We start from the raw sequence: 19,010 nt of genomic DNA on the forward strand, positions 1-19,010 counted from the left end.
AGACCTCTGGTTGCATGTCTTGTGTGATACCGATGAGTGTCCAATCTGTGTGCCAACTGCTTGAACAGACAGTTCGGTACCTTCAGTACATCAACACCTTGCACAAAGACCAAAAGTGATGCAGTCAATCTCTCCCCAACTTTGAGCCAGGAGAGATTGACATGCATGTCATTGACATTCATCCTCCATGTAAATCTACGTGCAATACGTGCTGCTCTGTTTTGGAGCAACTACAATTTGCCTTTGTTCTTCTTTGCTGCAACTGACCACGCAACTGGACAGTAGTCCAGGAGAGACAAAACTAGGGCCTGTTAGACTTTTCTGATTGACTGAGATATTAAGAAAGCAGAGCAACGTCTTATCATGGACAGACCTCTTCCCATTTTAGTAACCATTGAGTCTATATGTTTTGACCATGATAGCTTGCTATCTAGGGTGGCACCTAGCAGTTCAGTCTCTTCAACTTATTACTGTTGCTGTCAGTATTATTACTGCCTTTACTTTCTAAAATATAAAAACAGGTTACATTTAAACATTCCAGTTAGTAGCACTATAAATACCCTTCGTTACATTTTCCAAACCAGGGGGACATTTTTTGTTTACTGGCAGGTCTGACTGGGAGGAAGGGGAGCATCCTGAGACCCAGCTCCATACTGATGATAACAGAGTGTGCATCCCAAATGGAACCTTATTCCCAATTGGCCCTGGCCAAAAGTAGTGTAGTATATAGGGAATAGGGTGGTATTTGGGACGGAGCCAGAGAAAAGCATTCCTCTTAGAAACATTGGAATGTATAAACTCCACATAATACACAAACCTCTAGGGCATATATCTTGTAAATACTCACTGTGAATGTTCATTGAGCTTGAACCCTCAAGCTGCACCCATTCCTTAGCATGTATGCCCTGCCTGGACTGAGGGAAAGTTCCCACTGCCCTTTGTTATGTAGTTCACTCCCCTCATTGATGTACACACTCCCTTATATGGAAACAAAGGTTAGAGACTGTTACCTCTCTCAGCTATTGTTCTGGTATGTGTCTCTAGAGAAGTTGTTTAGAGTTGTGCCAAGGTATGGAATGCTGGTTATTTTGTCATTGTCTGTCTGTGCTGAGTGAAACAATGTACAATACATAACCCCTCACTTAAACTCTGTTTCTGTACTGAGGCCCCAGGGCTGTCTGTACACTGTCTCACCACAGGATACTTGCCTGTCTCGAGCTGGCATGGGAGTTAGGACTGAGGACACAGAATATTAGCCAGGTTCCGGAAAGGTTGAGTCAGCAAAATGGCATATTTATGACCCAAAAGTACTTCAGAGCAGAGACACAGTCATGCGCACAAGTACAGTGAAATGCCTTTCTTGCAAGCTCTAAACCCAACAATGCAGTAATCAATATGAATATAGTGCTAAAAATATCATGAGGTAGAACAAAATAGATAGAGGTAGATATGTATGTATAGGGGTAAGGTGACCAGGCATTGGGATATATGTTAAACAGAATAGCAGCAGCGTATATGATGATTGTGTGTGAGTGTGTGTGCATGTGTATAGAATCAGTATAAATGTGTGTGCATGTTATGTGTGTGTGAGCAAATTAAGTGTGTGTGTGTGTGCGTGCGTGCTGCGTGCGTGCGTGCGTATGTAGAATCCTGTTAGTGTGCATAGAGACAGTGCCAAAATATGGTAAACTCAGATAGTCCGCGTAGCCATTTTGTTAGCTATGGCTTGGGGATAGAAGTTGTTCAGGCGCCTGTTGGTGTCAGACTTGATGCACCGGTACCGCTTGCCATGCGGAGGCAGAAAGAACAGCATATGGCTTGGGTGGCTGGAGTCTTTAATGATTTTCCAGGCCTTCCTTTCACACGGCCTGATATAGAGGTCCTGGATGGCAGGGAGCTTGTCCGCACCACCTTCTGTAGCGTCATGTGATCGAGGGCGTTGCTGTTGCCATACCAAGCAGTGATGCAGCCAGTCAAGATGCTCTCAATGGCGCAGATGTATATTTTGGGGAGGATTTGAGGGCCCATGCCAAACCTTTTCAACCTCCTGAGGGGGAAGAGGCTCTCGCACCTTCTTTATGACTGTGCGGGTGAGTGAGGAACATTTTCGACTGTGAGACACAGTCACAGACAGCCAGCGCTGCACAATGAGATCTCTTGGTGCAGCCAGCGGGGAAGCGGAAGTAGGGGGGTTCGGGCCATTTACCCTGTTCTCTCATGCAGACAAGTGGCCCCGTGTTAATCATAACAAAAGGGCGCTAAATTTAGAGAGGGTCAAAGGTCTTGTCATCATTCTTCCCCTTGGGGTCAACTCTGTGGAGACAGTCTGTGGAGTCTCCTTTTCCAGACATAAACTGTCTCCGCTTGCTTGGCAGAACAGTTTGTTCATGTCTGAATCATAAATGTGTACTAGACCAACAGGGTCAATGTCCTTCTGTAGCTAACTCTATCCCCTATCCCCATGTCTTGGTCTTGTCTGCATCTTGTTTTATGATGCTATCTAAGATGCATTATATGACAGTGCCACTGATAACCACAATCTCCTCTATCACTAATATCAGTCAAATTCAATAATATTGGCGTTATGGCCAGTGTTATGAGCTGGCATTATAGTGGTTTAAATGAGGTAAACTGATTTTCTTTTAGTTCTTCTCCATCCTGTCTGTGTGTGCATGGCTTACCTAACTCTGTCACAGCTGGAGATCGAGTTGTACCATTGTCGGATATTCTTGCAACTCTGTCTGGAGTGGATGATTTCATGCATTGTATTTTGGGATAGGATGTCAACCAGCCAGTTAACGTGGCCATGTCCTATATTAATAATGTAGGGTGTGGGTGTTGACATTTTTATCCAGTATTATCTTAGTGAGGCTTTATAACAGACTGAGCAGTCTAGGACACTTCTGCGTCCCAAATGGCACCCCATTACCTATTTAGTGCAGGTTATTGCGTGTCACTCAGATAACTTTGTCAAATAACTGTCAAATAAGTATGTCAAGCTGTGTGTTGTTTACTCGGCTACTGTCGTTCAGACGGGCACAGTTATTGTCACGTTGGTATGAATGATTCGGGAGACAGGCGCAGGAATGCGTAATAGGGTTTTTTATTACACCCAAATTAAGGCGTGCCGTGTAAAGGCATGGGGACAAAGACCAAACAAACACTATACAAAACACAGGGTAGAAACCCAAAACAAAAAAGCGAGGAGTACCTCGAATAAATAACACAAGCGCACAATGATTAACACACGGGACGAGACCCGTAATCATCTGCGCAATCCACAATGGAACGAAAGCCAAAACACACAGCACTGTTACTCACACGCACCAACGAACAATAATCGACAGGACAATGGTAAACCACGGACACACTTATTCAATTACTAATCACTGGGATTTGGGGCCAGGTGTGTGTGAGACCAGGTTGTTCTGTACTGATCGACACAGTTCTCTTATCATACAGGGTGGGACGATTACAGTTCTGCTGTATTCACTGGGGGGAGGGGGGGGGGGGGGGGGGAGTTGCATTTTCATTGTTGGACATAAAAAACTGTATGTAAGAACACCAGGATTTTAATTTTGTAAATCTGTTCCCAGGTATTTCCACGCATCATAGAGAGACACGTGATCATATATACATGTAAGTAAGGTTTGAAATGATTGTTTTAGTCAGATATTATATCTGTTTGGGCTTCTTGCAGTAAATTTGCCGTACACAAATTATTAGTAATTATGTTCTGGCCCCCCCGACCATCCGCTCAAGAAAAAAATTGTCCAGTGGCTGAATCTAGTTGATGATCCCTGCCTTACTGGAATCTGTGGTGCTGGCAGCAATCATCCCATAACCATGACCCAATGCCACCTTATTACGCAATTACGAGTGAATGGGAAGTCTCTTTCCATGGGCCCTGGCTGTGTTTATAACAGATCTTACCCATGGCACCTCTCCAATGGCAGTGGCAAGCCAGCATCTTTTTTATTTTAATTTTTTATTTAACTAGGAAAGTCAGTTAAGAACAAATACTTATTTACAATGACGTCCTGCGGGGACGGGTGCTGGGATTTAAAAAAAGAATATATTTTTTAATATAGGACAAAACACACAACGACAAGAGAGACACCACAACACTACATAAAGTGAGACCTAGACAACAACATAGCATGGCAGCAACACATCAATTCTCATAGTATGAACCAGGCCGGCATACCAGACATATTCCTGCTTCTGACTGGCAGTCTGGCAGGGTTCAGAGGGACGGAACAGGGCACTGGAACACCGAAGCACTGCACTACTGAGGGATATAAACATTATCAGAGTTTAACCAACATTACTGGTGTGTGTGTGTGTGTGTGTGTGTGTGTGTGTGTGCGTGTGTGTGTGTGTGTGTGTGTGTGTGTCAGACCTCTATCAGACCTCTTTCAGCATGAACTGACATGTTGTCCACCCAATCAAAGGATCAGAGAATTAATCTAGTATTGACCGCATAAACTACAGCTAGCTAGCACTGCATTACATAAAATGTGGTGAGTTGTTGACTCAAAGAGAAAGACAATAGTTGAACAGTTTTGAAATAATGTATTTCTTCAAAAATGAAGGAGAAGCAAAAGAGAGAGAGAGCTAGCTGTATTTTCTTGTCTTTTTTTCACTTTCACTTACTTAACTAGCGAATGCAGCTAGTCAATTTCGCCTACTCAAACACCCGGCTCAAACATAGAGGGTTGCCATGTTAGCTAGCTGTCTATGGCTATCCAACACTGGTGCTTTTCCAAGATAAGCTTTTAGTTTTGTTAATTTATTGCTACCGAGGCCCGCCGGTGTAACTGCTAAACTGCTTGACTGTACACTGTGCTGCATGATTGTAGCGGGTTTACTAACACGTTAGTTCTAGTAGCTATGTTGACTATGGCGTTAGCTAATATGATGACAACGATGTAGGCTGTGTGAAGCGGTTATGATGGTTTGGCTTGCAAAGGTTTTTTCACCTGGTCACAGACAGCTAATGTGTTGTGCACTGAAACCACAAGCATTGGGGAAAAGGTGAGAGGAGGAACACCTAGCGTCGATTTCTGTGGCCCCGTGGAAACCAATTAGCATAATAAAAAACTCACCTGAAAAATGTGTCAGTTTAAGTTAGAGATATTGTTGCAACACCGCATCCACCGATGTCTCATTTCCGAATCTGAGGTGAAGGTGACAGAGCTAGAGCGGTGTTTGTCAGACCATGAGACGAAAATCGATCTTCACACAAAATCTATTGTAGCGTCCGAAAAGTTTGGCCTACAAACTATCGGGAACCCTCTATGGAAAGATGAGACTCTCACTAACACGATGGTGTTCTCAATTCTCCACAAATGTCTTGGGATTGGTCTGAAGTTGGTACAGCCGATCTGCCAACTTCTGTCTGTAGCGTCCGAACAGTTTGGGCTACACACTAACCTTTCCACCCCTCTGTGGGAAGGTGAGACTCTCATGAATAGGTTGGTTGTTTTGCTCTAGGGCGCCCACAGGCCTCACAAGACTCGTATGAAGGTCTCCCGGTACCCGTTGAAAAAATGTATGGAAGTATATATGGAGACTATTTAGTGCCAAAAATAAGGGGTTAAATATATGAAACAAAAAAAAATCCTGATCTTTCTTATATCTCTCAGATATAGTTATAGACACTTCCGAACAAACTTCCTTTCAATTTATTTGGGGGATTTTCTGTTACTCAGTGTGTTTTTATGGGCCAAATATTTTTTTTTTTTATCTCAACAACAAAAAAATCTGATACTTTAAGGTGTTTTTAAAATTCAAAATCAAAAAGCTAAATTATCCTGAGTATTATTTGATTTGGATCTCTTTTAGTCCCCATTTAGACTAATCTTCCAAGAGTCCTTAAACATTAAAATACAATTTATATACGAACACATTTTCACATATAACACACTATTACAAACATACATAATATACTAACATAATGAACCAATAAATACTCAATCTAAAAAAATATTGATTTTTCATTTACTGTAATTTCACAACATTTATGTATTATATTTAAATCGTTTTAAAATAATGTTTACATTTATATATTGAAAGGTTTCCGGTCTGCTCAGTTAATTTATTCCATTTCTTTATTGCTCTAAATCGAAATGTTATTTTGCCTATTTCTCTTTTCTGTCTGGATAACGCATAGATGGTGGACAATCTATTCCTAGTATTTACGGAATGTCTGTCTCTTACCAACTGATTACCGTTGTGAATAGAACTTGGCCGTTAAAACCTGTTGGGGCTAGGGGGCAGTATTGAGAATTTTGAAAAAAATATGTGCCCATTTTTAACTGCCTCCTACACCAACTCAGAAGCTAGCATATGCATATTATTAACAGATTTGGATAGAAAAGACTCTGAATTTTCTAAAACTGTTTGAATGGTGTCTGTAAGTATAACAAAACTCATATGGCAGGCAAAAACCTGTGAAAAATACAAGCAGGAAATGAGAATTTTGTGGCTGTACTATTTTCGAGTCATTGCTAATAGATCACACAGTGACAAAGGATTCATTTTGCACTTCCTACGGCTTCCACTAGATGTCAACGATCTTTATAAAGTTGTTTGAAGCGTCTATGATGAACAGAGACCGGATGACAAGGAAGGGAAGTTGATGTCCCTGGGATGTCGTCACTTCATTATTGCGCGCACATGCGCGTTCATGTGAGGCGAGACATTTTTCAAAACGTTTTTCAAGACACAGGAGAGGTCGGGTTGAAATATTACTGATGTTTCACGTTAAAAACAACGTTTGACATGTTTGAACGAACGTAAATAGATTTTTTTTTTTACTTTTCGTGTTGACTTTTCCCTCCCCCGCCATACATTTTGAGGAGCCTACTGAACGCGCTAACAACATGGAACAACTTGGAGTTATTTGGACATAAATGATGAACTTAATCGAAAGAAACCACATTTGTTGTGGACCTGGGATCCCTGGAAGTGCCTTCTGATGAAGATAATCAAAAGGTAAGGGAATATTTACAATAGTATTATTGATATTAGATGGTGCTAACCTGTATAGCCTAGCCTATTGTTCTTAGCATAGCACCCCGTTTATTGCAAAGTGTGATTTCCCAGTAAAGTTATTTTCAAATCTGGCAATGCGGTAGCATTTACGAGATGTTAATCTATAATTCTTTGAATGACAATATTATAATTTACCAATGTTTTCGAATAGTAATTTTGTAAATTGTAACGCTGATTCACCGGAAGCATTTGAGGGGAAAAAAAATCTGAATTTCACCGCCACTGTAAAATGCTGTTTTTGGATATAAATATGAACTTGATGGAACAAAAAATGCATGTATTGTATAACATAATGTCCTAGGAGTGTCATCTGATGAAGATTGTCAAAGGTTAGTGCATAATTTTAGCTGGTTTTCTGCTTTTGGTGACGCCTGTCTTTGAATTGACAAAACATTACACACAGCTATTTTCAATGTACTCTCCTAACATAACCTAACTTTATGCTTTCGCCGTAAAGCCTCTTTGAAATCGGACAATGTGGTTGGATTTAGGAGATGTTTATCTTTCAAATGGTGAAAAATAGTTGATTGTTTGAGAAATTGAAATTATTAGATTCTTGCAGTTTTGAATTTCCCGCCATGGTATCTTGTCAATAAATCCCGTTAGCGGGATCAGAGCGGGAAGGGGTCCCCAACAGGTTTTAAATTATGTATATTATGAAATATGTATATATTATGAAATATGATGTATATTATGAAATAAAATAAGCATGTTTTTTTCAATTATCTTGTTGATTGATGACCAACCAAGAACATTGCGCATGACTGCAACAGAAGAACCATATCTCCACCTTAAAACAATCCTTGCTGCTTTGTTCTGTGCAATCTGCAGCCTCCTAACTTCACTTGATGATGCATTTCCCCAGACCACAGAACAGGTAATGACTTCAATAGGTTTAACACCTCCTCCACTGACACCGTTTGCAGACTAAAAGAGCAGATCTTGTTGCTCATAATATGATCATCAATCCATTGGACAATAGCTTGTTTGGAAGAATGTATGTTTACATTGTTGCTCAGTAAATTAATTTTCTTTGTAAAAAAATCGGCAAAATGATTGGCAATATCAACTGGTTTTGTTATTATTCTCCCATCAGCCTCCACACTAGATGGGCATGATGAGATAGATGTACCAAGTAAGCCCTTAACTGTGTTCCATACCTTTTTAGAATAATTTTTACAATCAATAAAAGCATTGTTGTAAAATAACTTTTTTTTTTCGATTCAATTTAACTGCATAATTACGCAATGTTCTATAATTCTGTTCATCAATATCTAATTTTGACTTGGCTGCTAAGACTTTTGACATATTTCTTTGCGAAAAAGCCTCACCCAGTTCATCATCAATCCATGGAGATGGACGAGCACCAACTGTACTCTTTCTTATAGGGGCATGATTGTCCATTACCTCAGTGAGCAAATCAATAAAACATTCTGTAGTGTGATGTAAATCATTCTCTAGATAAATCAGCTCCCAGGGTACAGCAGCCAAATCATTTTGAAATAGCTCATGATTAAATGTTTTAAAATTTCTCTTGACCACAATCCTAGGGGGTTTCTTTGGAACCTTGGTGTTCATGGTTATGGTCACAATATTACAATATTATGGTCTGTCCAGCCCACTGGCATTGATCTGGCTTTTAAGCATCGCAATGGTATATTACAGAAAATCAGATCAATGCATGTGTCTGAACGATGACCCAACTTAATTGATGATCTAGTAGTATCATTAACCATTTGTTTCAAACCACAGTTCTCGGCATATCTCATCAATTGTGTTCTATTCGAATTATTGTGATCCTTCCCATTTATATTAAAATCACCCAAGATAAATACATCTCTGTTGCTATCTGTGGCCTGGTCAAACCCAGTACATAAGTCATCCAAATAGGACACCTGAGAGCTAGGAGGTCTATACACACATCCCACCAATATGGCTGCCTGGTGAGGCAGATGTACCTGAGCCCATAGTGCCTCTACTTGACATACATTAAGGTCATCCCTCCTCTTAAAAGGTATATGATTCTGAATGTACAGTGCTACAAGCCCACCATTCATATTCCTGTCCCTTCTAAGTAGACTATATCCATGAATGTTAATTTGCCTATCATTTACAGATGCATCTAAATGCGTTTCGGTCAAAGCCAAAATATGAATATTATTTATGTTGACCAAGTTAAAAACCTCATGTATGTTGTTAGGAAGGCTACATACATTAACCTGAGCTATATGCAACCCTTTCCTTATCAAGTGAAGATCAATGTAGCATGTATTTATTATAGTTGAAGTTGTCATGATACACTACAACACACAAACTCAAATTTGAACATGAAATTAAATTAGCCAGGGAGTTACTCTAGAGTCCCGATACAATTGCCCGTTGATAAAAAGTTTATCCATCACCATGGAGACTCGTTGATTCAGGCAACGTTCATGATGGGATATAGTTTTTTTCTCCTTTCATTGATCTCGGTGGGGAAGTGATCATTCATTCCAAAATCAGTGTTTCTGAGTTCTCTGCCCATGTTCTTCGTCATTTCCTTTTGCTTAAATCTGTCAAAACATGCAATAACAGCCCGTGGCCTATTTCCAGAGGCCTTACCTATTCTATGGACTCTGGAGAAAGTGACATTACGCACAACATCAGTGGGCAGTTTTAGTTGAGTTGACATAAAGTCTCGGACTGTGTCCTCACAGCCTCTGCTGTTGTCATTCTCCGGTATCCCTGAAAATATTAGATTGTCCCGCATTGATCGACACTGTTCATCAAGCAAGGTTTCTTTAAGTTGTTTGTTCTCCCTTTGTACCACCTCCACCTTGCTATGAATAGAGTCTACAGTACCTTTCAGCGCTGTGTTCTCTTTCCTTAGATCATCATGACCTTCTTAAACCAATTCCATACAGCTAAGTAGAACCCCCATCCCCCAGCTTAGACAGGGCGTATACTGTAGAGGGATTTATTAACGAGCAAAGTGATCGTGCTGTTTGTATGTGGCTGCTATGAAGGTTACAATTAGTGTTAGGGTTAGAATTAGTTTTAGGGTTAGGAGCTAGGGTTAGATTTAAGGTTAGGGTTAGGAGCTAGTGTTAGGTTTAGGTTTAGGGTTAAGGTTAGGTTTTTGGGTTAAGGTTAGGGTTAGGGTAAGAGTGCGGGTTAGGGTTAGGTTTAGGGGTTAGGGAAAATATAATTTTGAATAGGACAAGACGTGTGTGTGTGTGTGTGTGTGTGTGTGTGTGTGTGTGTGTGTGTGTGTGTGTGTGTGTGTGTGTGTGTGTGTGTGTGTGTGATCGCCTGACGGTAACACAGGTGCATTCATCAGTTCACTCATTGGCCTGTGACTGAAAAACACACAGCAACGCTTGACTGACTTTTAAAGCCTATTATAAAGAGGAGCTCTTCAAGGGGGGTCCAATCCAGTTTTAGTGTCAATAAAAGTCTATTACCTACAGTTATGGGAAATAGGCTTAATAAATCATCCAGTGGAGTAGGGTTTACCAGAAAAGGTTTTGTGTTTTCGATGACAAAAATGGAAAAACAAAAACAAATAAGCTTTTCCAGTTTTTCTGGGATGAGTTTCATAACCCTCAGGGAGCCTGGCGCAGAATACAGGCAAGAGAGATCGGTCAACTTTTGGCCAGAGATTCTGGAGGCAGCACTGGCACGCACAGAGCAGGCAGAGCTATAGAGCTTGTGTTTCCTCTTTCTCCCTTTCTCCTCCTCTCCCCCAGGGACAGGCCTGAACATGCAGATTAAATGACTGTGCATCGCTCCCACACACAGCCTGGGCACCCAGGCAGGCAGGCAGCATTACACAGAACCGGCTCAAACCGGCTGCCGCCGGCTCGCCTCTACCTCTGATCATGGCTGGTTGCACTAAGATGGCCACGAGGGCCATGGCGCATCTGTCTTCACATCACTATCCAATCAGAGTCTGAACGCCAAAGACACATCAAGGCAACACATGATCAGGTACCTCATTAGGGTCACTGCATGGTCCTGGGGGGTCAAGGTGACATTCCAGACTAGGGTACCATCCCAAATGGCATCCTATACCCTATATAGTGCACTACTTTGGACCAGAGCACCTGGTCCAAAGTAGTGCACTATGTAGGGAATAGGGTGCCATTTAGGATGCATCCTAGATGCTGCTGCTACTGCCTACTGTAGTTAACACAGTCCCATGTGGCTCAGTTGGTAGAGCATGGTGTTTGCAACGCCAGGGTTGTGGGTTCGATTCCCACGGGGGATCAGTACGGAGAAAAAAAAAAAGAAATGTATGAAATGTATGCATTCACTACTGTAAGTCGCTCTGGATAAGAGCGTCTGTCTGCTAAATGACTAAAATGTGTTCTGTACCCTCCTACCTCAACACTGTCGAGTGCTCCAACTTCTTTTTACCTCAAATTAGTCCATTTGGAAGTTTTTCTTGGTAAACTATTCTCATGATTTTTGTTATTGTTGTTGAGCACCCCTCCTTTCCTTTGTTTGCTGAAGCGCGCAGACCCACCTGAACTCTGCTAGGCATGTTCTACTTCTCCTTTGGGTCACCTTTCACCTAAATTCTCTTTATCAATCCCTCTCTCAATTGTTTGGGAAAAAGGGGAAGAATTTATATGAATTATACAGGTCAGGAACATAAGGGTGTAATCCGGTGAGGAGGCTGAAAATACATGTGCCGTTCCTTTGTCTTACACAGAAGACTAAACATAAACATGACCCTTGACTTTGTACAGTTGCCACCAGAGGAGGCTGGTGGGAGGAGCTATAGGAGGACGGGCTCATTGTAATGGCTGGAATGGAATAAATGGAACGCATCAAACACATCAAACATATGGAAACCACGTTGGACTCCGTTTCATTTATCCCAATCCAGTCATTACAATGACCCCTCCAGAGGAGGCTCCTCCCACCAGACTCCTCTGGTTGCCACATAACCACTCAACCACTCCGAATTATAGGTGTGAATAGTGTAGGACGGTACCAAATCAGGTCAGAAGTTTAAAAAAGTTGCTTTGTCTTCCATGGAACACACAAGAACATAAACAGGTATCAGTCAAACTTGTCTCTTGATATTGTACAGTTTCAGTTACAACATAATAACCACTAAAACCAGAACATAAACCGACACATTGTTGCTGTCTATGTGTATCATTACAGATGTTCCGGTTTTCAGGGGAAATGGGAAGAGAGCCTGTGACGCGACTTTCGCTTATGGACGTTAACAAGGCGACACTCCATCTTAACTTGTCCTCCACATTTACTGGATTGGTTAAACTGTGCAGACGAGAACCTCCCCCAACATTTATTTTCTTCGCGTCAAGACCAGTATGTAGGGGATCTAGTTTCAGGCTTTTCTTTTACACCTGCTAACTTAGGTTAGGTTACCTGTGACGAACACTGTTGTTGTGTCTTTGAGATCACCTGTGGGTCATGTGCCTTACTTACCATCTCCATGGCAATGCAGGGACACGAACAGGAAAGGTGAGGGGGAAGGGATTTCCAACACTACCCCAAGCTGAGGTGACAACAAGATCAGGTGATTGGGGGAGAGGTGAGAGTGGGAGGGGTGCGAGAGGGAGTAGGAGGGTAGGAGGGTAGGAGGGCAGGGTGAATGACATCAGCACGTTCGACTGTGTCACCAATCACCATAGTAATGCAGTCCCACTCACAACTTAGTCAGAAGGGTTAGTACATTAGAATGTGGCTTCCTATCACAGTGGCAAATGGTTTTGGCCATTTGTCCGACCACATCAGAGGGATATGGCATCCCTTTCTACCCACTTATTATGTAAGTGGTTTTGGATAAGGATGGCAAGCGGGCGGTCACGTGTGTTTGAAAGGCAGAGGATCTGAGATCAAGTACCAGTAAGGACTTTTGAGGAAGGAAGCTATACTGTTAGGCACGCACAGGAACGCCAGTTACAATAGCAATGGACACATTTACTTGAGTAACAATCAAACTGACAGCATAGGTCCTGCCAAGAACAATTTTATCTTGGATCTGTCCTATTGGCCCTGCCGACCTAACGTTGAGCCTACAATCCCATGGGGAGTCGTTGGGACTGGCGCCAGGTGCAGGACAGGAAAGTTCCAGAGGAGAGCGGGAGAGGCTCTGGGAGGGACAGGCTCATTGTTCATCCTGGCTGGAGGACAAGGTCAGATCAGGCAGACTTGAGGCTGGTGCTCCCTCCCCAGGGCTCAGTCTTGCCGACTCCCCTCTCTCCACCCCATGGCTGGGGCCTCCACACTCTCCGCTCCTGGAGCTCCCTCCCCCTGTCCTCACGACTAGAGCCTCCCAACTCCCTATACTCTCCATTTCCCTCTCCCCACGGCTGGGGCCTTTGACTAGCTCCCTCCTCACTCAGTGGTGTAAAGTACTTAAGTAAAAATACTTTAAAGTACTACTTAAGTAGTTTTTGATGGTATCTGTACTTTACTATTTATATTTTGGAAAACTTTTACATCACTACATTCCTAAAGAAAATAATGTACTTTTTACTCCATACATTTTCCCTGACACCCAAAAGTACACATTGCATTTTGAATGCTTAGCGGGACAGAACATTTTTCCAAATTCACACACTTATCAAGGGAACATCCCTGGTCATCCCTGCTTTGTTTGTAAATGATGTCTGAGTGTTGGAGAGTGCCCCTGGCTATCCATAAATGTAAAAAAACAAGACCATTGGGCCGTCTGGTTTGCTTAATATAATATGAGGAATTTGAAATGATTAATACTTTTACTTTTAATACTTAACCTGTTGGGGCTACAGGTTAGCAATGAACCCCGAGTCGGGATTGCTAACAAGGCTGGAAATTCAAAACATCAAAAATCTAATAATTTCAATTTCTCAAACAATCAACTATTTTACACAATTTAAAAGATAAACATCTCCTTAATCTAACCACATTGTTCGATTTTCAAAGAGGCTTTACGGCAAAAGCATAAAGTTAGATTATGTTAGGACAGTACATAGCCACAAAAGTACAAACATCCATTTTCAATTCAAGGTCAGGTGTCACCAAAAGCAGAAACCAGCTAGAATTATGCACTAACCTTTGTCAATCTCCATCAGATGACACTCCTAGGACATTATGTTATACAATACATGCATTTTTTGTTCCATCAAGTTCATATTTATATCCAAAAACAGCATTTTACAGTAGCGTGAAATTCAGATTTTTTTCTTCTCTGAAATGCTTCCGGTGAACATAACAAAATAACTATTCGAAAACATTGGTAAATTATAATATTGTCATTCAAAGAATAATATATTATCATCTCGTAATTGCTACCGAATGGCCAGATCTCAAAATAACTTTACTGGGAAATCACATTTTGCAATAAATGGGGTGCTATGCTAAGAACAATAAGCTATGCTATACAGTTAGCATCATCTAATATCGATAATAACATTGTAAATATCCCCTTACCTTTGATTATCTCCATCAGAAGGCACTGCCAGGAATCCCAGTTCCAGAACAAATGTGGTTTCTTTTGACAAAGTTCATAATTTATGTCCAAATAACACCAAGTAGTTAGCGTTCATTATGCTCCCACAAAACGTGGTGGGGGGGGGTGTAAAATCACGCCGAAAAGCTAAAAAAACCTAGTAAATAATCTATTTACGTTCGTTCAAACATGTCAAACGTTGTTTAGCATTAATCTTTTGGTCCATTTTTAACGTTAAACATCAGTAATATTTTCACACAACCTATCCTATGTCTAGATAAACAATTATGACAAACTCACGCTTCTCAGATTTATGCGCAGGCGCAAAAAAATGAAGTGACGACATGTCAACTTCCTTGCATTCTAATTTGCTCTCTGTTTATCATAGACGCTTCAAACAACTTTATAAAGATCGTTGACATCTAGTGGATGCCGTAGGAGTTGCGAAATGAATCCTTTCTCACTATGGTATCTATAAAACAATGACACTAAATAGTACAGTCACAAAATTCACATTTTTTTAAATCTATTTTTCACAGGTTTTTGCCTGCAATATGAGTTTTGTTATACTTACAGACACCATTCAAACTGTTTTAGAAAATTCAGAGTGTTTTCTATCCGAATGTTAATAATATGCATATCCTAGCTTCTGAGTTGGTGTAGGAGGCAGTTAGAAATGGGCACATATTTTTTTCAAAATTTCTCAATACTGCCCCCTAGCCCCAACAGGTTTTAAGTATATTTTAACAATTACATTTACTTTTGATACTTAAGTATATTTAAAACCAAATACTTTTAGACTTTTACTCAAGTAGTATTTTACTGGGTGACTTTCACTTTTACGTGAGTAATTTTCTATTAAGGTATCTTCACTTTTACTCAAGTATGACAATTGGGTACCTTTTCCACTACTGGTCATATATGGGGTGGCAGGTAGCCTAGTGGTTAGAGCGTTGGGCCAGTAACTGAAAGGTTGCTAGATTGAATCCCTGAGCTGACAAGGTATAAATCTGTAGTTCTGCCCCTAAACAAGGTAGTTAACCCACTGTTCCTAGGCCGTCATTGTAAATAAGAATTTGTTCTTAACTGACTTGCCTAGTTAAAAAAAAATACAGTAAGTGTTGCGGCTGGGAAGAATGCGGATGGCTTTAATCATTTGCTAGTGTCTGTGGTAGCAACGGCTCATGCTGTCCCTTACCTACTGAGAGCAGCAGAGCATGCTGTGTGCCAAAGGATACATTTGTACTGGGAGCACTGGGCCAAGGGCCCTAGAACCAACAGATTGGCTAAGGGACAACTTTACAGTAACTATCTGCAGACTTTGACGGAATTCCTGGCTAAAGCTTGGGATATCCACATCAGCACTTTCAATGGAATAGCTAGCGCTTCTGAACTCTAAAGAGTAGGGTTGCCCGGTACTACAAAACGAAACCAATGTATGGTTTTCATTGGTGTAATGGGAAATTATTATTAATTATTTTCCTGTATGTGATTTACTGTTGATATGGATTGACATGTATTAAACATGAACGTATGTGCGGGAAGACGCAGACAGATGCATTCCCCTTTGTCACGTCCTGACCATAGTAAGTTGTTATTTTCTATGGCAGAGTAGGTCAGGGCGTGACAGGTTTTTTTTCTAGTTTAGTATTTCTATGTTGGGTTGTTCTAGTTTTTGTATTTCTATGTTGGGCTTTGTTTGCGATGATCTCCAATTAGATGATCTCCAATGATCTCCAATTAGAGGTTGTCTCTAATTGGAGGTCATATTTAAGTTGGTGTTTGTCCCACCTGGGTTTGTGGGAGATTAATTTTGAGTTGTGTATGTTTCACCTCTGCGTCACGGTTTTAGTTTTTTGTCATTCAGTTTATTTATGTATTGCATAGTTTCACAGTTTAAATAAAATGTGGAACGACACACACGCTGCACTTTGGTCCGCTCATTCCTACGACAACCGCGACACCCTTGGGAGAAGGAAAACAGGAGTTAACCATGTATGCACCATATTTAATTAAGTAGTTTTCACTTGTTGGTCTACAAAATCTGTTGTAACTAAGTACTGATGTTCTACCTTTGACCTTTGACCTGTTTAACTGCCAGTATCAAATGTCTGCCAGTGTTGAATGTTATGGTTAAAATTTGACGCCAGACAGGATTCAAGGACACACTGATAATGTATCTGTGACACTGTGTGATTCTGTAGCAGCTGATGTTGTGACTTCCTACAAGCCTCTCGGGCTGGTGTTTACAGAACATTTGGTACTGTGTGTTTAATATATAACGGTCTTCTCAGAGAAGGCTCGTTAGACATTTTCTCTGCTTCTGTTCTGGAGGTGTCTCTCTGTTGCAACTTGTAATAAACCAGATTTTTTTATTGATATTATCAACGACTGCTCTCCTTGTCCACCTGAAAATCCCCTTTACAATCGGGCAATGATCAAAGTGGAGCAAAGCTAGTGTAGTGGAGGTCAAGTTACGTCAGACATTCTTATGCTGTAGAACAGCTGTACGGAAAGTGTGACAAATGTTAGTGTCTGTATTGTTTCTATAAAGAATGAATGAATATGACCCACATTTATTACCATTCACCACACAAAAATGTGAAAGTTATAATTAGGTCATCCAACCAGACAGTACCTCATATTATACTAAAATGCAAATCCTACAAAACACCAATGAGATTTACACATAGTAATACGTAACAATACTCGAATAATAAAAACAGAAGGATTGACCACAACAGAGCTGTCTTGCGACTGGCCCCGCAGGAAACAGTGTGAGCTCAGAGAGGTTTTATTGTGCTTAGCGTGGCTGCTTGGATGAGGAACTGAGAGCCGACAGCTCGGCCAGGGACTAACCAGGGCCTAGTGCAGTCGGTTCTATGCTGGTTCAAACTGGTCAGCCGGAAAAATAAATCAATCTTGCAGATGACTTAACTCACTACAAGCAGGGCTTTGGATATCCAACAGCATAGCATCAGCTCTAGGGCCAGATAATGGAGAAAGCAGGTGAGAGAGGTACAGCAATACCAGTATCAGCAGCTCACCATACAGAGAGAGACAGGCAGGGAATAACATTCAACCATACCAACAATTATTCTCCCAGCAACTCAAGGATGATTAGAAAGTGCACAAGCTCTCCTGAAATTGTATCATAGAATGACGGATATTGAGGAAAGAGAAGAACAGAATTAGGTCAAACAGACATGACTCTCCAACTCCACAATGAGACTAATTCTATAAAACCATTCACGTGTGTTTAACTCTTTCTAAATTTAGCCGAGAAGACAGGAGGCTTATTGCAAGAGATAGTGTTTTGGAGCAGAATAGACCATGTGTTGTAGTAGGCAACATTATCCCTGCTCTATTTTTTAAGTCCCACACATGCAGTCGGCTACCCTTGCCCAGTAGATCGTTCCAGTCTAGCATGCAGTTTCAATCTCTCAGCTGACTTCTGTTGTTTCGTTGTTCTGGAGTTCCTCCTTTTCAGCGATCTTGGTCAAGGGTGCATTTTCCAATCTGGTGACATTAGCAAAACTCCACAGTAACCCCATCTGCAGATCGGTACCACAGACAGACAGACACGAGCTGTGTTTGATAACATCCATTGTAGAATGGACGGATCTACAAATCACATTAGACTAAATAACATCTACAAAACATCACCTTGTATCCTCAATAACTCAATCACGTTTTGACAAAAGTCATGCTATCTGACGTAAGACAAAGCACCACAGAGCCTAATTTTTTACTGCTCAGTCCACAGCCTCGTGTACTCGTTATACAAAAAAAAAATAGACAGTGAATACAAATGAAGGCTCTACTGAGCTTCAGTCATATCATTAATAATCATGCAAATTCTGTAGGTTATATTATAAATCCCCTAGTTTCATAGCTTTAAAAGGATGCTTAACCTAAGTTATTTATATTGAAGCTGTATTCTATTAAGAATTCAACCTGGACCACACATGCAAATGTTTTCTGCAGTGGCAGTTCCTCATTTGTATGGTTCCTCATAGTGACTTTCAGCACCGCAGTCTGCACCAACACGTATTAAACCAAGCAGCAATAAAATACATGCATAGACAGCTCTCGTTTGTCATGATAGCAATAACATAACATGGTAATCCGTTTTACAGGACAGGCTACAACTTCAAAAGGCAGATTTAACCTCCTGCAGAGCCAGGGAATCATGAATCATGCAACATGGTGCATATTGGAGAAAGAGTTCCGCATAAAAAGATCCAATTCCAAATTCGAGACTAATCTCCCCGTCTCCCAAAATTGTCTGAGATTTGTCTGATTTGTCTTTCTTTATTGGTGACATGCATTGTAAATGGTGCATACAAATCCAATTATAAAACAGTGGTGCACAATCCTGCCACACACTTTCCCTCTGTCATCAAGGACAAAAAACAAAGAACAGATTGCCATGTCCCTGGCAAGGCTCCAACCACAGAGATGAACACACAAACCCAGCCAGCTGTCCTCTTTTTGC

Source organism: Salmo salar, chromosome 24 (genome assembly GCF_965601325.2).
Source record: "Salmo salar chromosome 24, fSalSal1, whole genome shotgun sequence".
NCBI lineage: Eukaryota > Metazoa > Chordata > Actinopteri > Salmoniformes > Salmonidae > Salmo > Salmo salar.